The sequence below is a fragment of the Ursus maritimus genome, unplaced genomic scaffold (genome assembly GCF_017311325.1).
Source record: "Ursus maritimus isolate PB19 unplaced genomic scaffold, ASM1731132v1 scaffold_10, whole genome shotgun sequence".
Lineage (NCBI taxonomy): Eukaryota > Metazoa > Chordata > Mammalia > Carnivora > Ursidae > Ursus > Ursus maritimus.
The window spans coordinates 9,832,241-9,849,686 of record NW_024423344.1 but is presented as its reverse complement, the minus strand read 5'-3'; the positions used below and the strand labels follow the sequence as shown (position 1 = coordinate 9,849,686).

General features: G+C 47.1%; 1 protein-coding gene across 4 annotated transcripts in view; it reads left to right on the top strand.

The window, feature by feature from the left end:
* The window catches only part of SLC7A1 (solute carrier family 7 member 1), a 77,501-nt gene that overhangs the window by 33,084 nt on the left and 26,971 nt on the right, over positions 1-17,446 (top strand). For 2 of the 4 annotated variants that reach the window (XM_040621906.1, XM_040621904.1), the window contains exons 2-3: positions 4,050-4,149; positions 10,574-10,716. The gene's annotated coding sequence lies outside the window, so the exon portion shown is untranslated. The remainder of the gene's footprint in view (positions 1-4,049; positions 4,150-10,573; positions 10,717-17,446) is intronic. The other 2 variants (XM_040621905.1, XM_040621903.1) reach the window with 1 other exon arrangement.

Here is a 17,446-nt window from a genome sequence, read left to right as displayed (position 1 = left end):
CCCTTCTTGTGGGATGGAGCACATACTCGTGTCGTTGGGGCTCATCCTGTATCTGATAATCTCGTGGAACTGCTTAGGAGATCAGAAGTGTTTGTGCTTCCTCCAGTTCATATTTCATCCATCCTTATTTTTCAAAGAGGTGTTTCCAGTCATAGAACATAAACTCCCAAAAGTCAGGGATTTGGGCCCAATCAGGTCACTGCTGCATCTCTGGTTTCTAGAACCATATCTGGCACCCAAAATGTTTATGGAATGAAGAACAGAATAAAAACACACTCACAAGCAAAGCAGCTGTTGGAGTTGCCAAAAAGTTGGGCATTAATGTTTAATAAATGGCAAAACATTTTTAACGCTTCATCAATGTACCTAATGAAAAGATCTGATTCCTTCTGGTGTCTAAACTGTTCAGTGGAAATACGTTTGCTGCTGTCTCCATGTTATTTTGCGTACATACTCCCTGTCTGGGTGCCTGGTGCTCCCCCATGCACAGAGCCCGCGGCATCTCGACCGCACCTTTACAGCACGGCTCGTCCGGGGTGCTGATGAAATGCTGCTTGCCGTATTTATGAAATACATGAAATCGAATCCTTAAAGTATGTAGCATTCTCATTACTCTGTTTTTTAAAAAGTGAGTTGTCAAATCTGTAGAAATAGAATAAATCGGCTAGAACATTCTTGGATTAAAGAAAAGCAGTACTAATGAATGTATTTGCTATGCATTCCAGTCCCATTAATCCTGATGAGTTCAGCCTGGATTAATGTATGGCATGCTTTTCTTCAGGACTTCTGAGTTGGGCATTAACTGCTTGTGTACCGTGACAGGAAAATGTGAGCAGAGTAGGCTGCTTCATGGTGCCCAAAGAAGAAGGAGAGCAGCTTCTGTGACGTGAGCTTGTGTCCAGCTCGGCCCTGTTCACGTGACTGGGCAGTGGTTCTCAAACTGCTTGGTCTCCCCCCTCATGCTCTGTAATCACAGGCTATTGAGGACTCGGGGGAGCTTTGCTTATGTGGGTTGCATCTATCAATGTTTATCAAATTACAAATTAGAATTTAGAACAACTTCAAATATTTATGTACTAATCCATCTAAAAATAACAACCATAAGTCATTTTATGTTAACATATATATGGAAAATAACTAGTTTCTAAAACAACAAAAAAATTAATGAGTAGCATCATTTTACATATTTACAAATCTTTTTAATGTTCAGCTTAATAGAAGGCAACTTGATTCTTATGCCTGATTATGCATCAGTTGGTTTTGATATGTTCTTTTAGTTGAAAATATAAAGAAAATATGGCCTCAGATAGGTACTTGGAAAAGGAAGAGTACTTCAGTAGCCCTTTAGGATAATTATGGGTATTCTTTTTTAATACTGCACAAAAACTTGAAAGGAGATAGTTGATTCCACAGTGGAATCTGAAACCATATTGACAGGCTTTTTGTACTTGAAAATGGGTCTGTTTTGTACTTTTTTAAAAATTCCATTTTGTACTTTGAATAATCATTTGGCCATGTATGATTCTATCTCAGTGAGTTACTGTCTTACTGAATTACACACATCTTCCAAATGTTGACAGATTTTATCATGTAATTGTTTTCTAAAAATTACATTTGTTAATATCACCACCAGTGTCATCAGAAAACTCTTTAAGTTTTGGGAAACTTTCAAGTTCTGGGTGACAGATGCAAGTTTTCCAAAATTCTAAGCTTTTTTTTTGTTTGTTTGAAAGCTCAAATTTATCATTGGCAACAAACATTATCAGTTGTTTTTCTTCTAGATTCTGCTCCTTTTATTCCAGAGTTTTCTTCCTAAGATAGAGATCCGATCATGGCTCTTGGCTGTCTCTCCCTTCCCCAAAGAACAAAGTGTAGTTTTCTTGGCTTGGCCACAAGGACTGGGATGACTTTGCCCCCATCTCCCAGCACTTTGACAGTTTCCAGCCTTGTTTCCAGCCTCTACAGTTTTTGTTTTTGTTTTTTCATTGGCTTAAAACCACACACATTTATTGTCTTACAGTTCTGGATGGAGGTCACAAGTCCGAAAGAGGTTTCACCAGGCTCAAGTCAGGGTATTGGCAGGGATGTGCTCCATTCTTAAGACTCTTGAGAGAGAATCTGGTTCCTTGTCCTTTCCAGCTTCTAGAGGCTGCCTGCCTTCCTTGGCTCCTGGTCCCCTGACATATTCAAAGCCAGTAATGACTGATGGGGTCTCTCTCATATCGCATCCCTCTGACACGGACTCTCCTGCTTCCTCTTCCAGCTTGTAGGGACCCTTGTTGATTCCATCAGACTTGCCACAGGAAAATCTTCCTATCTCAAAGGTCAGCTGATTAGCATCTTTATTCCTTTTGCAACCTTAATCTTCCTTGCCATGTAACCTAACATACTCACAAGTTCCTGAAATTGGGATTTGGACATTTAGGGGGGTCAGTATGGTTCTGGCTGTCACATTCAAGCCCCTCCATTTTCACATTCAGTCCCTACTTTGTATATATTGGCTAGACTCATCCTTTATTCACTTCATTGCATAAGCCTTTTCTCAAGTCTCCAGGTAGAGCCAACTCCTTCTCTTCTGTGGAGACAGACTCGCATAGTGGCAAGAGCCACACCACCTTAGTGCTCTTGTCACGGTAATGCATCTGTATGTCAGTCTCCCCTGTTGGACTGTGGCCCTCTCAGTGCCCTTGGGGTGCTTGGCACATGATACAGAACAAGCAATATGTTGTTAATTTTGGACATTTGGTTCTGGGCTGTGTTTAAGATGCTATTGAATGAATGTTCAGTTTCTTTGGTGTGATAATGGCATTACAGTTCCGTAGGAAGAGTGTCGTTCTTAGGAGTTACCAAAATACTTAGGGGTCAAGTGCCATGATAGCTATTATAGCTCACTCAAATGGCTTGTGAGAACAGTTCCTATAAAGATAAAGCAGATATGGCAGATGTTAAATATTGGTGAATATAGATGAAGACCACGTAAATGTTCGTTTAACTTTTCTGTAGGTTTGGACGTTTTCAAAATAGAAAGTGGAAAAGAATGCAGTGCTGGTGTAGAGTGAACGTGCGGGTCGGGATGGGGTCGGGTTTCAGTTGCGGGAAGTCTGGTCCGCTGCTCCTGACGTTCGGAAACTCCGTGCTGGTTAGCATCTTCACGAGCCTCTGTGGCATGATGAGAATCCTCTCTGGGTTCACATTAGTGCAGATCAGATTCAGGAGGCTTAATTAGACCTCTCCAGCTCCTGGATGGGCATGTGAGCATATGCAAAGGCGAAACGGTAAGATGGAGGAAACAGAAGACTTTATATGCTGCTCCTTCAGAAGCTTCTTCCCAGGACGCCCTCCGCGAAGGTGACTGTTCCTGCTTTCAGACAGTGATGACTGCAGTCACTCGATCCCATTCCTTCTGGGGATCTGCAGACCACTCCATCAGGCTCGTCACAAGAGCGCACATCCTATATTTAGAGACCCCAGCCCATCCTGGTGTCGACAAGGCAGGGATATACTTGGACCCATCTGGCAGCTGGTCCAGGAGAGTCCGTTGCAGAATGACCATTCACAGATGGTGTCCAACTAGTTCTCAAAGGACCCAGCTAAGGCTTTCTGCCTCTGCTGGTCTCAGTTCTCAATGCCATTGTCATAGGGGGAGTCACTCCCCTCATGGCTCCTAGCAAGGGCCTCAGGGCTTTTTACTCACCTCCGTCTGTGTCCTAGATCTGTGGAAGCGGCCTGTCTGGGTGACGCTTTGATACCATTCTTGTTGAGATAGGATCATCATTGATGGAGGTAACGTGGGAGGATCACTGGCTTGAAGGCCACCTTGGCCAGTTTCCTGTCTTGTTCCCTGCCCAGTGGTGCTTCGCTGCATGCCTGCTCAGTCCCCACGGCGGGACCCTCACCCTCCCAGCCACTCACGCCATTTGTCTTCAGAAGGTGGGGTGTCCTTCCTGACGCTGAGCAGGATGGAGTCATCCCTCCCTGTCGGCAGCCACCTGTGTGGAGGTTCTGGGAACCAAATGGATGGGGTCTCATGTTTCTTCTTTGCTTTCCAGGAGCTAGAAGACCTCATCTCATCCCTCCTGAGACATCTTTGCTCCAGGACCCAGGTGATCCTCAGGTGACGAGGTGACGAGTTCCCACGTCCTATTCCAGGTACAGTCTGCCCACCTGCACCCAAGCAGGATGGTCTCTTGGGTGCTAGAATGTATTGTCCGTTTAGTCCTTCTATTGGCTGTTGACTTTATAGGTTAACGAACACACCTTACGTCATCGTCTTTTAAAGCTTGTAACTACTCTGCCTTTTCAGAGCCGTCTAGCACTTCAGGCCCATTAACTCAACAGAAGACAGGTGTGCCTCTTCACGTTCGTGGTTTTATTGAATTTTACATGAATTTACTGAATTGCTGCATTTCCTTCGAACAGAACTCAGAATACCCCACAGATGGCAAGGCTTGCGAACAGAGGCCACCAGAGAAGATCTGCCGAAGCCTCGCCCGCACTCCCAGGGTAGATGCCGGGATGCGGCGTGGTGTGCAGCCCTCGGCGGACCCGCTCTGGGCCTGTCCCTGGCCTGTCCGTGCTGGTGTGCAGTGCGCTGCAGTTCGGCCTTTGACTCTTGGAGCCTTTGCGCGTCTCAAGGTCAAGGGCTGGCCCCAGTTTCCTTCCTGTTCTCAAGCTTTTCCTCTTGCTCCTATCCCCTCATTCCTCGGCTTTTCCCTCTTTTACTTCGGGACTCTCCTGTAGCTTGTTCTTGGGTTCGGGTGCTGTACTGATCTGCTATAGGTCAGTGTGTTCCAGAGTCCTGAGGGGGCCAACGAGCCAGGCAGGGAGGGCAGAGGAACGTCAGGGCTAGCCAGTGGGGCACTGTGTAGTTGTGATTTGGGAAAGAAGGGTTCTAGTATTAAAATACTGGAAAGCTATTTCTCCAGTTTTGTTTTTTTTTTTTTTGATTAAAGTAACAGGTTCCGAGTATGGGCACTTCATTGTGATTGTCACTATTTTACGCATTAAAAAAAATGGAGGTAAAGTTTTTTCAGACGTGCGTGTTTATAAAAGTACCTCACCTAACGTTTCTCTCTCTGTCTCACATTTTTACAGTCCTTTGGGGCCGTTCAGATTCTTAATTCCAAATATAGCTCTATTAAGAATGCACCTATAATCAGGGTCATCCTTCATCAGAGGGACTTTGTGGGGGATGTGGCCTGTAACCTTTGCCACAGGGAAGCATCTTTGAGCAGGCGGCCTTGAAATAAGGAGGGGACGGGCTCCCCATGGCTCCTACTTCATAGGGAGGCTCCCCCCTTGTTCATGTTGCAACCTTGTCAGTGTCAGAAACAAAGGTGCAGGGTTACCAAGCGCGCTCTCCCCAAGACAGTAAAACTGGAGCCTTGCTGGTAGGGACGTGGGAGGCTATCCCGGGTAGTGCCAGAAGCCATTGTGGACCCCAGATGGCCTTTTCTTTCCTTCTCCTTTCAGGGCTTATTTAGTAAAAGTGCTTAGAGTGGGTTCCTTCTGCATTCTTCCTCCTCTTCCTGCGGTAGTCAGATGAGTCTCTGCTGTCTTAACAGACTATTTTAGCACCTCTTCCTGTTACCTAATACCGGGGCTTGGCGCGCCGGTGGGGGGCGGCGGCGCTGAGTGTTCACCCCCGAGTGAGAGGTCTCCGTCAGATCAGATTTCTCGGATCAGGACGCTGTGACAGAATGCGTGGGAAGCCAGGCGTGGTTCTTCGGCCCTCCGGCATGTGTCATGAACTGCACCTAAATCAGGGGAATTCACAACCTACTGGAAACCACCACGAGGTCTCCCCTTGAATGAAGAGATTCGTTCAGGCCCGGCGCCCCATGGTGACAGAGGTGGTGCGCCCCCTGGAGGCTTTTTGGTCTCCGGCACGCTTGTTTGTGCTCTTTGGTTTATCATACTGTCTTCCTAACCAGGGGGCAGGCGGCTTGGTTCCCTTCCCTGCGGTTTCATCAGCACCTGGAAGAGCGAGGAGGCATGGAGTAGACGCCGAATGGGCAGGTGGTTGCCCTCGTCTTCCTTCCCAGACTGTGTGCACGCTGAGCGCAGAGACTGCATTGCTTATCTTTGTAGCTCCTGTAAATCCCAGGAGAGTGGCACAGGGCAGACACGCAATTCTGTGAAAAATGAAATAATAGTCATTTTAGGCATGCCGTTCTTCCAGAGGAGGAAATTGCTTTCAGATCATTCAGACTTAACCAAGAAAAAATAGTTTCAAGTCAAGAAAAGGGTAACTCCACCTTTAACACAGAGAAAGTTAAAAAAATGTTGGGCTCTGGTTTTTAGCCCCATGAAGGTTTAAAGAGAGAATGAATGCAGACTCACTCACTGTCTCCTGGCTGTTTGGACCATGGAGGAGTGCTCTGTCACTGCGTAACAACTCACCACAGACCCAGACGCCTAAAACAATACACATCTATTGTCTCATTGTTCCTGTGGTCAGAAGTCAGAGCGCGGCTTGGCCCACAAGCTGCAGGCAAGGTGTTGACTAGGGTTTGGTTTTCATCTGGAGGCATGGCTCGGGTAGAATATGCTTCTAAGCTCCCTCGGGTTGTTGGGCAGATCCATTTCCTCATGGTTGTAGGACCCCAGGCCCCGGCCTCTTGATGGCTGACCTGGAGGCTACATTCATTGTGATGTGGGTTTTCCCAGCGTGGCTGCTTGGTTCATTAAGCTGGCAAGGAGAGGCTGCTAGCAGGATGGAGCCAGATGTAATGTCACATAATCTCGAAATGATGTCAGCACCATTGCTATGTTCTGTTGACTGGAAGCAAGCCCCCGTTCCCACACACACTCAGGGAAACACCAGGAGTGGATCAAGGGGGCACCTTAGAGACCGCCCACCGCAGATCGCCTTTCCTTGCTCCTTGGAAAGTGGATGCCATCTGCTGTCCATTTTTGTGGAAAATTGTTTTGCTCCTTTGTTTTTTCCAAAATAATCCATGATTTTCAATCTTCTAAAGGAGCACAACTCTACAGGGGCCATTCATTTTTCTACCCAATTTGGATGTGCTCCGTGCCTTCCTGACCCTGCTGGGTGCTAGGTGCCCCAGAGTGCTCACTCCACAGCAGGAATGTCGGGTTGAGGTGCTGTTTGTGAGCTGCTCTAGAACCCGGCTGCAGCTTCGTCCCAGTGTTCGTACAGGCAAATGTGGTCCTGAGTCTCAAGTGACTGACTTGCCTGTGAACTTTTAGAAGGCAAGATGCCCTCCCAGTAGTTTTTCCTGTGGCGGTGGGTATGTAGAGAGCATTATTTGGGGCCTATGTTGTGAGGCCTATGGTTGGCTTTTAAAATTTCCTTAAAAACAACAGAAGTTCTGTGCTGTTCTTCTCTGAAGATGTGGAGCCTGCTTGTCATAAAGCAGTAACCAAAGAAGGGAGAATTTCGGTGAACGGCAGTGTGGATAATTGACTGTTATATCGAGAGGCTCTGAGGTCACATTCAGGTAGCATTCTTTAGGGGACCGCATGGTTACAGGATTGCACTGGAGCCTTCCATAAAACATAGCGGGTGGCACTGTCTGTGACATAGGACACATCGGGGGTCCGTCCTGCCCGCTAAAAGAGCTCTTGCACACCGAATGCTGCTGTCTTGTCCAGCTCAAGGAGCGACACTTGTCCGACTTCATGGGCTTCTTCGTCCACCTGACGTCAGCCTGACCCTCTGGCCATCCTCCACCAGACTTTGGTGGTTCGCAGTGCACGGACCCCTGTGGAACTGGCCATTTGCTTCCGGGGCCTCAGAGTCGTTTCTGGCCCAGAGAAGCATGTTCTCTGCTGTAATAGAGACCGTGCTGGCCCACGTACAAGTATATTACGTAAGGTAGAGGAGTGCAGCAGGAAGTTGTTGGACTTCAGCAGGAAAGGTGGCCAACCACACAAGGAGGCCATGACATTTCTTTCTTAACGTGCTTTTCTTTTTGGGATGAGAGCTTGAGATTTTGGCTACCAGTAAAGTATCATTACAGGAAGGCTGACCATAAAATGCGGCATTTCCTGCTGAGGGATTATTTGTGCATGACATATACCACATAGATAATTCCCATGGTAACTGTGCGTGTGTGGAGTCTGTGTATCTCCGGGCTCTTTGAGGAGAGGAGAAAGCCAAGATGGGGAGCAAATGGCAAGTAAATGTGAAAGATTAGAGCCTTTGCTTGCACAAAAGTGCTTTATTAGTCGGATTAAAATACTGCGCTCAAAGGCAAACATAATTGATTTGCTCCCCAAAGAAAGAAGGCTGAGCCACAGCAGTCAGCTGTCCCGGTGCGGTTTCCTCCTCCAGTCTGTCCTTCACGATAAGACCAGATCAATCCTCCCAAGGTAGTGTTTCTGTGATGGCCTTCCTTCGCTGAAAAATTTCACGTCTGAGCGTAAATCCCTCAGCTGGCCATTCAAGACTCTTGTAAATGGACCGTCCCACGCCGCCCTCCTGCTCCACCACGCTCACCCCTCTGCACCCGTGGTCTGACGTGTGTCCCGGGCAGTTCAGCGGGCCTGTGCCTTCCCTCCCTGGTCACCTCAGTGGTGACAGGTGAACCACAGGGCGCACTCGTGTCCCTCATGGGTACCCAAAACATGCACAGAAACACGCATGCCTACAGGTGTCTCTCTTTTAGCCACTACCAGCTTCTGAAGAACCTCCAAATCACTTTTTTTTTTCCTTAAATTTCTTCTTTGGAACCCATGTTACCTTTTCTGGTTTCAGTCTATTTCCCCAAATGTGATAGAAACTTAGGCTCAGAGAATGTGTAGGAATAAGGCTGGTAAGACGTACGACCAGGTCTGCCTATGACAAATCCTTTACTCCTGACTGTTTTTCTAGGTTAAAAAAAATAGCTGAATGTTTACAATTTCATATGGTTCAAACTAATCCTGCATAAAAGGCTATTTAGTATGTGTCCATGGCTTATAGCAGTGGGGGGCTATTCTGCTCCCAGAGGTAGGGGTTGATAAAGGTTGTGGAAGAATTTCTTTATTTTCTGGGTCAGCCCTGAGTGAATTCCTTTCTTTTCACATTCACTTTTGGAAATTTCTAAATGTGCACAAATGTGGGAGAAAGCACGATGAAATCCCGTGTACTCAGTTATCCACATCTCCCAGATAGACTCTTGACATGGATTTAACTTGTTTTTGGACCCTTATGCCTTCCTTTTTTTCCACTTATTTGTCTGTTGATTTTGTTAGAATATTTCCTTCCTCTTAACTCAGAAGCAGTCCTCATTCATAGAAAAAATCGTCATAATGCAGAAAATAAAAAATGTCCGTAATCACTTGTTCGGCGACAACTACTTTGATTTCCCTTCCACACCATTCTTTATATAAACACGTATTCGGTATGTTATTATTATTTCCCAGGGATGCTATTTCATGGTGTTTTTATCAGGGTTGTAGTATCTCCAGCATAATGTCTAATCCATCTGCTTTGGCCCGCTCTTTCTTCCACATACTTTTCTAAGCCTTGCTGTCTGTATGGTTTCCGGAACTCTCCCTGAAGCCTTGGTTGGGCTGCAACCCAAGCTACCCACCTTTCCTCAGTTCCAAATAAAGCTCCTATTGCCTTAAAGCTGGTGGGTCGTGGCCAGCAGCTGGAGGGAAGTGGGTGGATTATGTTAATTTACACCACCCTGTGAATAACTAATTGACTTAATTTTTACAGAGGAATTGTCATTCAAGAAGAGGGTGTCACTTAGCCCTTGTGCATCTTTTATTTGTAGGACCAGGTGACCCATTAAGAATTGTTGGCAGCAAGGAGAATACGTTTGGTCAAAGTGGAGTCCATTTGGCACCTTGCATGGAGTAGGGTGTCTGGAATCTGAAGACCTAGGTTCAGATCCTGGCTCCACCAGGACATACATATATATATAACCTGCCGTCTAAACTCCACTCTTATTCTCCTGAGAGGAGTAACAATTGTGATTATCAGTGGCTGAGGGGGATTAAACGCACTTGTGTGTGTTTCTGTCGAGGAGCTAGTGTAGAATGTTGGTTGTTTCCAGCAGACCCCAGCCCTCTGTGAGTCTGTTTTCCAACTCGATTCAGGGAGCTGGACCTGATTTTTCACAGCTTCTTTGTCTACTTTGGAGCCAGTGCATTTTCTAGAAATTCCAGGTTTTTTCACACAGTTGCTTGTGACCGTGGGAAGACGGGGAAGCATGGAAATTTGCTGGAGCTTGGGGTCTAGATCTGTGAACTGCCTGGGTTTGTTGAGTGCATTAGTAAATGTAAAAATAATTGGTCTATGAGTGTGTAGTGAAAGATCAGTTTTGTGTGGAATCCTCTGCTTTGCTCCAGGTCCAGATGCCAGTTCTTGTGCTTTTTGAAAGAAGATGGTTCTGGAAGGAGCCACAGAAAACTCTGTCTTTCAGGATACCCTAGAGGCCTAGAGAATTAAAAAAGCAATGTTGTGGTAGTTAAGTCTGAATTCTAATCTTAGGGGAACTTTATTTAAGACATTTCTTTTCTGTTTGAGAGCCAAATATATAACAGTGTTTAAGACCCAAATGAAGTGCTTAACAGTTCATATAAAGCTGACTTTATGAAATCTCCCACTCCTTAGGACCAGGCTCCTGTTTGGTTCTGGTTAATCAACATTGTACTAGAGAGGCAGTGGCAGATCTCCCCCTGGACCTGCCCACAGAATTTGTAGATCACTCGGCTTCAGATTCCAGATACAGAACGTTTTCGTTACCTACTGCACAAGTAAGTATGATTAAAGGCATGTGTCAAAGGAGCTCTGAGCTCCTGATAGAATATATGTTTTTGTTGTAACGCATTTCTATACACGGGGCCAGGGCATCTGTCCTGATAAAGCACAGCCTTCCCGGTGATGGAAATGCCATCCAGAGACAGAACTACTGTCTAATCACATCCTGTTGGCTTAAGGAGGAGCATTTCTAGATTGTATCTGGGTATCTGGTTTTTGTGAAAACGTGCTTAGTAGTTCTTCCCCTGGCTTCTTATTTTTTATATCATTCTTCAGTTTGAGTAAACAATATTGAAAAGATTTGAGGATAGCTCGGTAGTAGACAGCAGTATCTGTGGCAAAGCCTCAGTTAAAGACAGCCCTCGTGACGGGAGCCCTTCGCTGATGGGGATCGCCTGCCTTCTGCTACCGGGAGGCAGAGGCAACTGACAAACAGATTGCACATTGAGATTTTGAAAAAGAAGTTAGTGCCTACTGGTGTGGCACTAATAGCAGCTCTTTGCATTGGAAGAGTAGCGAATTTGGCTTTTCAGCGTGTTTCCTAATGCATTATCTCATTTGACCCTCACATGTACCCTGCAATGTTGGGACAGCAGTACTCTCTCGTCTTTAGATGTGGAAACTGAGAACCCAAACACTGACTTAAAGATAATGAATTTGGACCTTACAAAACCCTAGGTACTCAAGCTGTCCTACTGTGGAGCAGGGAAGCTGTCCCTCAGATAGGGCGAGGTGAGAGGTGGGGATAGAGCACACCCCATGACAGAAGGTATCTGTGAGGAAAATGGGAACTGTTTCGAGGCTTCGTAGACAATACTCTGTTGCTTATGTTGGATTTTAACTCAACTGACAAGTTTTTACATTTATATTCATTTAGAGAAACGTACTCTTTGGTAACTCAGACCATTAACTGCTCAGCTAACAAAATTTCCTTTGATAGAGAGATCCTCGTAAGTTGTTGATGGCAATGGTGGTGATTACCTAAGATGGAGATCTGTTTCCTCTCAGCTTCCTAAATTTAAGTCAGCTGGTTCACGCCAGGTGTCTGCTGTGGGTGCTGTGTGTGATACGGTCCTGTGCCTCCTGTGTGCTGGGGACAGAGGAGGGTTCGGATGCCGCTGTCCTGGGGAGACACATGGAGACCCTTCCCTCCGCCAGTCAGTGCTGCTGCCTGTCCATGCTTCCCTCCTGTATAAGCTGTCCACACCCTCTGTGCCTATTCTCCAAACCCGTAGATCCCGCTTCAGAGGACGGTGCAAGGCTTTGGGGCAGAAAGATTTGGGTTCGAGCCCCGACTCCATCTTTCACTGGCTACATGCTCTTGGGCAAGTTACCTGGGAGAAAGTCACAGAAATTACTTGGTCTGTGGTGGGCTGGGCATCATTCATTTAAAAAATTTTCCCATGTGATTCTCTTGCACACCCAGGGTTGAGAATGAGTTATAGTAATGCTGGGTTTCCTTATTTCTGGAATGCAGAGTATTGCCAGATAGATAAGGTGGTGTGAAGAGTAAATGAAATAATTTATCTAAGGGAGCTTTCATTTGGCTGATGTCCCAAAATGTTAGTTGTTATTAATTATTACTATTGTTTTCTGCTTTAAAAAGTTAACACATCTCATTACACATATTATAACAAATATAGAAAAGAAGAAAACCACCGGTAATCTGAAGGATAATCTCAGTGTTTTGGTACTTTACACACCCCTCCCCTTCACCTACATGCTCATGAGGGTAATGAAATGGGCTTTTTTTACTTGATATTTTCCCAGGACATTAAAGCTGTTGAAAACACTTTTCTGCCTGTGTACCATTTCGGCAACAGATTTGCACATGGCAGGTATCGTCCTGGTTCTTTGATGAGTATGGCATTGTCTGCTCTCAGCCGTGTGGGTGATGTGCTTGGGGCTCTGCGAGGGTGAGCTTGTGGAGTGGTGGCACCACTCACAGCCACCATGGGGCCTCGTTCTCTGCGCCCTAGTGCTTCTTGCCTGGCTCAGAGGCCCTTGCCGTGCTCACGGTCAGTATCTACATTCCTGTTTGCCTTGCTCTTTGCCATTTCTGCTCTGGAAGCTCTCTGAGTAGTTTGTTGTTCCCTGGCTGACTTCTCAACCTGTGCCTGGAAGCTGTCCTGCCCTGGTGGGCATGCACCTGAGGTGGGTCTCCTGGCCTCCTCCTGGGCCTGTCCCGCTGTGGCTTGGAGGTCAAGACTGAGACAGAACCTCTACTTTCTAGCCTCCTCTTGCCTCTATCCAGCAGCTCTGCTCTGCTGTGCAGGCTTAGAGCTTATGGCCATGTGTCAGGCTGTACACAGTGCTGTTGATGGGACCTCAGAGGCTTCTGGCAGCTTTCTGCATTTAGCCCTGTGGAATCAGTAGAAGGAGGCAGGCCATGGGTGGCAGGGCTCCTGAGGCTTTTTCTGATATGGCCAGAGTGTTAAAGTCACCGAGGTCTGGAGGACGGGTGGACACTGTGAGGTTCAGTGATCACACTGGATTTTGTGCCTGCCCACGCCAGTGAAAAGCCACATTAGTTGTGGCTTCTGATAGGAAAGCATAAGGCATCTTTATAACTGAAGCTTCCAATGGAAGCAAGGAAACCCACAGGTGGACTTAATGGACTTTATGCCTCTATCCTTGCTTGATGAAATCACGCCTCTTTTCCCCACGAAAGGACAGGTGTCCCACACTCGTTAAAGGTTTGCATTATGCCACTTTGCTACTACAAAGACCTACCTGTTTTTTATTAACGGAAAGAAATTGGAAGATTTTTGCTTTTATAAAAAAAGGCAAAAAGCGAAAACGGCATTCAGCATTTGTCTTGCAGCGAGCTGTTACAGAGGCTGCTCAAATCCGGAGTGCCCAGAGCCACGCTCCTTCCCCAGGGACTGTCTCAGCATCTCAGCGTCAAGCCACCAGAGCTTTGAACTGTGTCTGTGAGCATCTCTGCTTTATCTCAATTTACTTGCTGTATCCGTTAGCAAGATGTATCCTAAGGTGTCAGAAAAGCCTAATAAGGGTGATTTTTTTGGGTCTGGGGACGCTCAACAAATTTTCCATAAAAATTAGTGGTTGTTTCTTTGCTTTACACCATTTCACTTGTGAACACTCTACTTTCAGATAGCGGGGGGATGCCCGAAGCGGCTTTTGACATGGACAGCCAGACCTTCTCCTTGGGAGCTCCATTACCCAGTGGGCCCAGCTTCTAGCGCCGTTGTGTGTGCTTACCTCTTTCCACCCGACACTCTGCTTCCTGGGGTGGGACTGTGGGTTTATGCATTTCCATAAACCCTGGCCGTGTCGAGCACAGGGCATCAAAAGAGGGGTGAGATCAATGAGCTTTCGTGGAACTTAGTGTAGGCGTTGATCATCGTGCCGATTCCTCCCCACAAGAAAGGATAACCTAAATTTGGGGTAATGCTTTCAAAACCATTGTGGCAACTTCCTGCATAAACCCCAGTAGCAAGAAGTCCGTAACATTTGCGGGAATTTGAACAGTTCGATTAGTTCTACACGGACGAGTATTCTTTCGTCTCCCTGTTGGTTGAATGGCCAACTTTGGGGGTTTTGGCATGAACAGAAGTGGTGGCATAATGTATACAAAATCCCGAGAGTTGATGCCACTTGGAGAATATAGTTTTACGCTACTTCTAAGGAGATGGAAATGATATTTCTTAAAGTTAAACCCAGGACGTGGCGAGTATCTCATTTGCAGCTACCCTGGAAAGTAGAAACTAGCTAACTGGAGACACGTGCCTTCCCTGGGCTGTCGGCTCTGGGCCTCCCAGCAGCATTTGGCTGCATCGTTGTTCCAGCATCTTCCAAAGGAATGGAGCCTACCCTTCCCCAGATACAAGCCATACATCAGCAGTAACCAAGGGGCTAACATCATGTATGCCAACTGCACTTCAGTAATAAAAACTGCAAAAGAAAAAAAGAAAAGAAAAGTAACCAAGGTAAAAATAGTGAGAAGTTGGTCTCCTGTCAGGGTCCATTCTGTGCTCCCCCCGCAGTGGTTCACAGAGCACTTCCCCCAGGCCCCTGGGGGCGACGAAGGGGCCCAGAACGGTCCCCAGAGAAAAGAGCCAGCGTGTGCCTATTTAAAAGAAATGAACTGTGCCTGTCCAGTCACGTTTTGTACTCAGAAAAGACTTCCCTTTCCACATTATGTTTGAAAACCAATATCTGTATCTGAAGTTACAGAATCCAGTAACCTGCCCCCTTACCTCAAAGGTGGTGCTGAGCCCCCAGTGTTAGGAAGTGAGTTCTTTGAGCAGGTTTTTGGCTGGTGGTCGTGCACCCACCCGGTGCTGGCGGTACAGGGGCCTTTGCGGCATCTCGCCACAGCCCTGCACGCGCCGGGGGTCATTTTGGCCTGACGTGATCCCTGGGCTCTCGTTCGCCTTCTGTTCTAAGGAGGCTCAGCAGTGTGTTCCCGCCTATGTCTGGGCTCCAGCAGCTTTTGCTTGTGCTCCGGACAACAGCGGACTTTTGAGAAAGGAGTGTAAATTATGGACCAGCCCTTCACAGAGCCCAGGACAGAATGTGCCTTGTCTTTTAGAGGAAGGCCCACCTCCACCCAGCCTCCTGGGCCTGTGGGCTACTTTGTGAAGCCGAGGAAAGAAGGTGCTGTTTGATTGCACTGTCTTTGCCTTGCACTGGCTTTTATTGCTTGGGGAGGGGATGCACTTACTTTAACCAGACTATGTGTAGGAGGGGGAGGGAGCAGGTAGGGACTCTCGGAATGTCAGCTGCCTTTACCAGTCAGGTGGAAAACAGTGCCCGTCACAAGGAGCTTTCCCATTCTGCTTCCCTGTAGGATTCCTGTTTACTTAAAATACTCCCCTCCCTGCCAAAAATGATGTCGAGGAGTGATTTTACAGGGATTTTGTTCTGCACATCCCCTCGCACAGCCTTTTCCGCCAAGGGTGGTGTTGGAATGTTGCGTCTTTCACTCGTTATCCAAGCCATTGTTTCCTGAAAGCTTTGTGAGGATTTACAATCTGACTTGAATAAATCCAGTTAAATCCTGTGCGGAAGAAAAGAAAAGGCAGTTCCAGGAGGAATTACACCCTGAGCTCTCTCAATAGTGCTGGGACCTTCCCCAGGCCCTGGGGCCTGGCAGGTGACCTCAGAAGCAGGCCAGTGTGTGGTCTGCTAGTCTCTGTACTTCTTTCCTTGTTCACAGCCTGCCCTCTTCTGCTCCTATCACACCCCCGTGTCTGCGGTCTTCCTGCCACACTACAGCTCCACAAATAATGTCCTCTTAATTCATTTCCTCCTCACTTCCTCCCCACCTTACAGTGACATCATTTCCTTCCCACCTGGACTGCCAGAGCCCTGGATGAGCACTTGGGCCCCGTGCCTTCTGAGCCCCGTGACCTGGTTCGACCCTTGGCTTTCAGAGTTATTTTTCCTCATCTTTATAATGAGGAGATCAGAACACATGACTGTTATTCTTAGCTGAAAACTTTTGAGTCTTGAGAAGCTTTTTTGTGTCTTCTCTTGGCTGGTTCTTGTTCCTGTGTGACCACACAGAGGGTCCTGGCCAGGGGCTGGGGGGGGGGGCAGACCACACTGCAGATTGGTGGCTGAGGCCACGGGGTGTGGGCGGGCAGTCAGGTGTTCTGGATGGTTCGGTATGGACTTTGCTAGATCTGTCATTCTCCATTTAAATGATTATGTTTTCCAGTGACTTAATTGTAGGAAGGTTAGGTCAATACACGTCAATTGATGATCAAGATGAAAAAGCAATGATATTTTTTTCTACCTCAGTAGCTAAAAATCACGCTAGCTTCTCTCTGCACATGCTTTTCTTTGAAAAAAAAATAAAGTCTTTAGCACAGTTTTAGATTTATAGAAAACTTGTAGCGATAGTACAGAGAGTTGCCGTACACTCCATGCCAGCTCCTCTATTGCTAGCGCCCTGTTAGTGTGGACGATCAGTTACCACTAATGACCCGGGACTGATACAACTAATGCCCGCACTTTATTTAGATTTCCATAGTTTTCCCCGGGGTCCCTTTTCTGTTCCAGGACCTTATCCAGGATCCCACATGACTTTCAGTCATCCTGTCTCCTCAGGCTCCCCTTGCTTGTGACAGTGTCTCGGACTTACTTGTTCCTGAGGTCAGGTGTTGTAGAATGTTCCCCATCTGAGATTTGTCGGGTATTTTCTCATAATTAGATGGGGGTTATGGGTTTGGGGAGGAAGATCACAGAGGTCAAGTGCCCTTCTTGTCACATCCCATAATCAAATGTTTGTCATTGTTGACGGTGGCCCCCTGGTCAAGGTAGTGTTGGTTAGGTTTCTGCACTCTTTTCTGCCCCTTCCAGACTGGCCTCTATGGAAGGAAGTCATGTGGGCAGGCTACTTACGGCAGGGGAGCTCTGTTCCACGTCTGGAGGGTGGGCGCTGGCATCCTGCCCCTTCACGATGCGCTGCCCAGGCAGGGTTGGCCTGTGTGTTAGAGGACAGTGAGTGGAATGCTGGCCCGGGGTGCGGTCCGTGGTGTGCACTCATCCTGGGGCCCGCGCTCGGCTCGTTTCGGGTGACGCGGGTTGGCTGACAGAAGCCGCTCGTGATTCGTGCTCAGAAGTGGGTCCTCTAGCGCATTCCGCTAACATCTTAGTCCAGAAGAAAAGTGCTTCCTGGAGTAGTAGCAGTTACAAAAACCTTACCTCATAATAACTCAGCATCTTTTCTGCTCTCGACCTAACTCTGTGTTA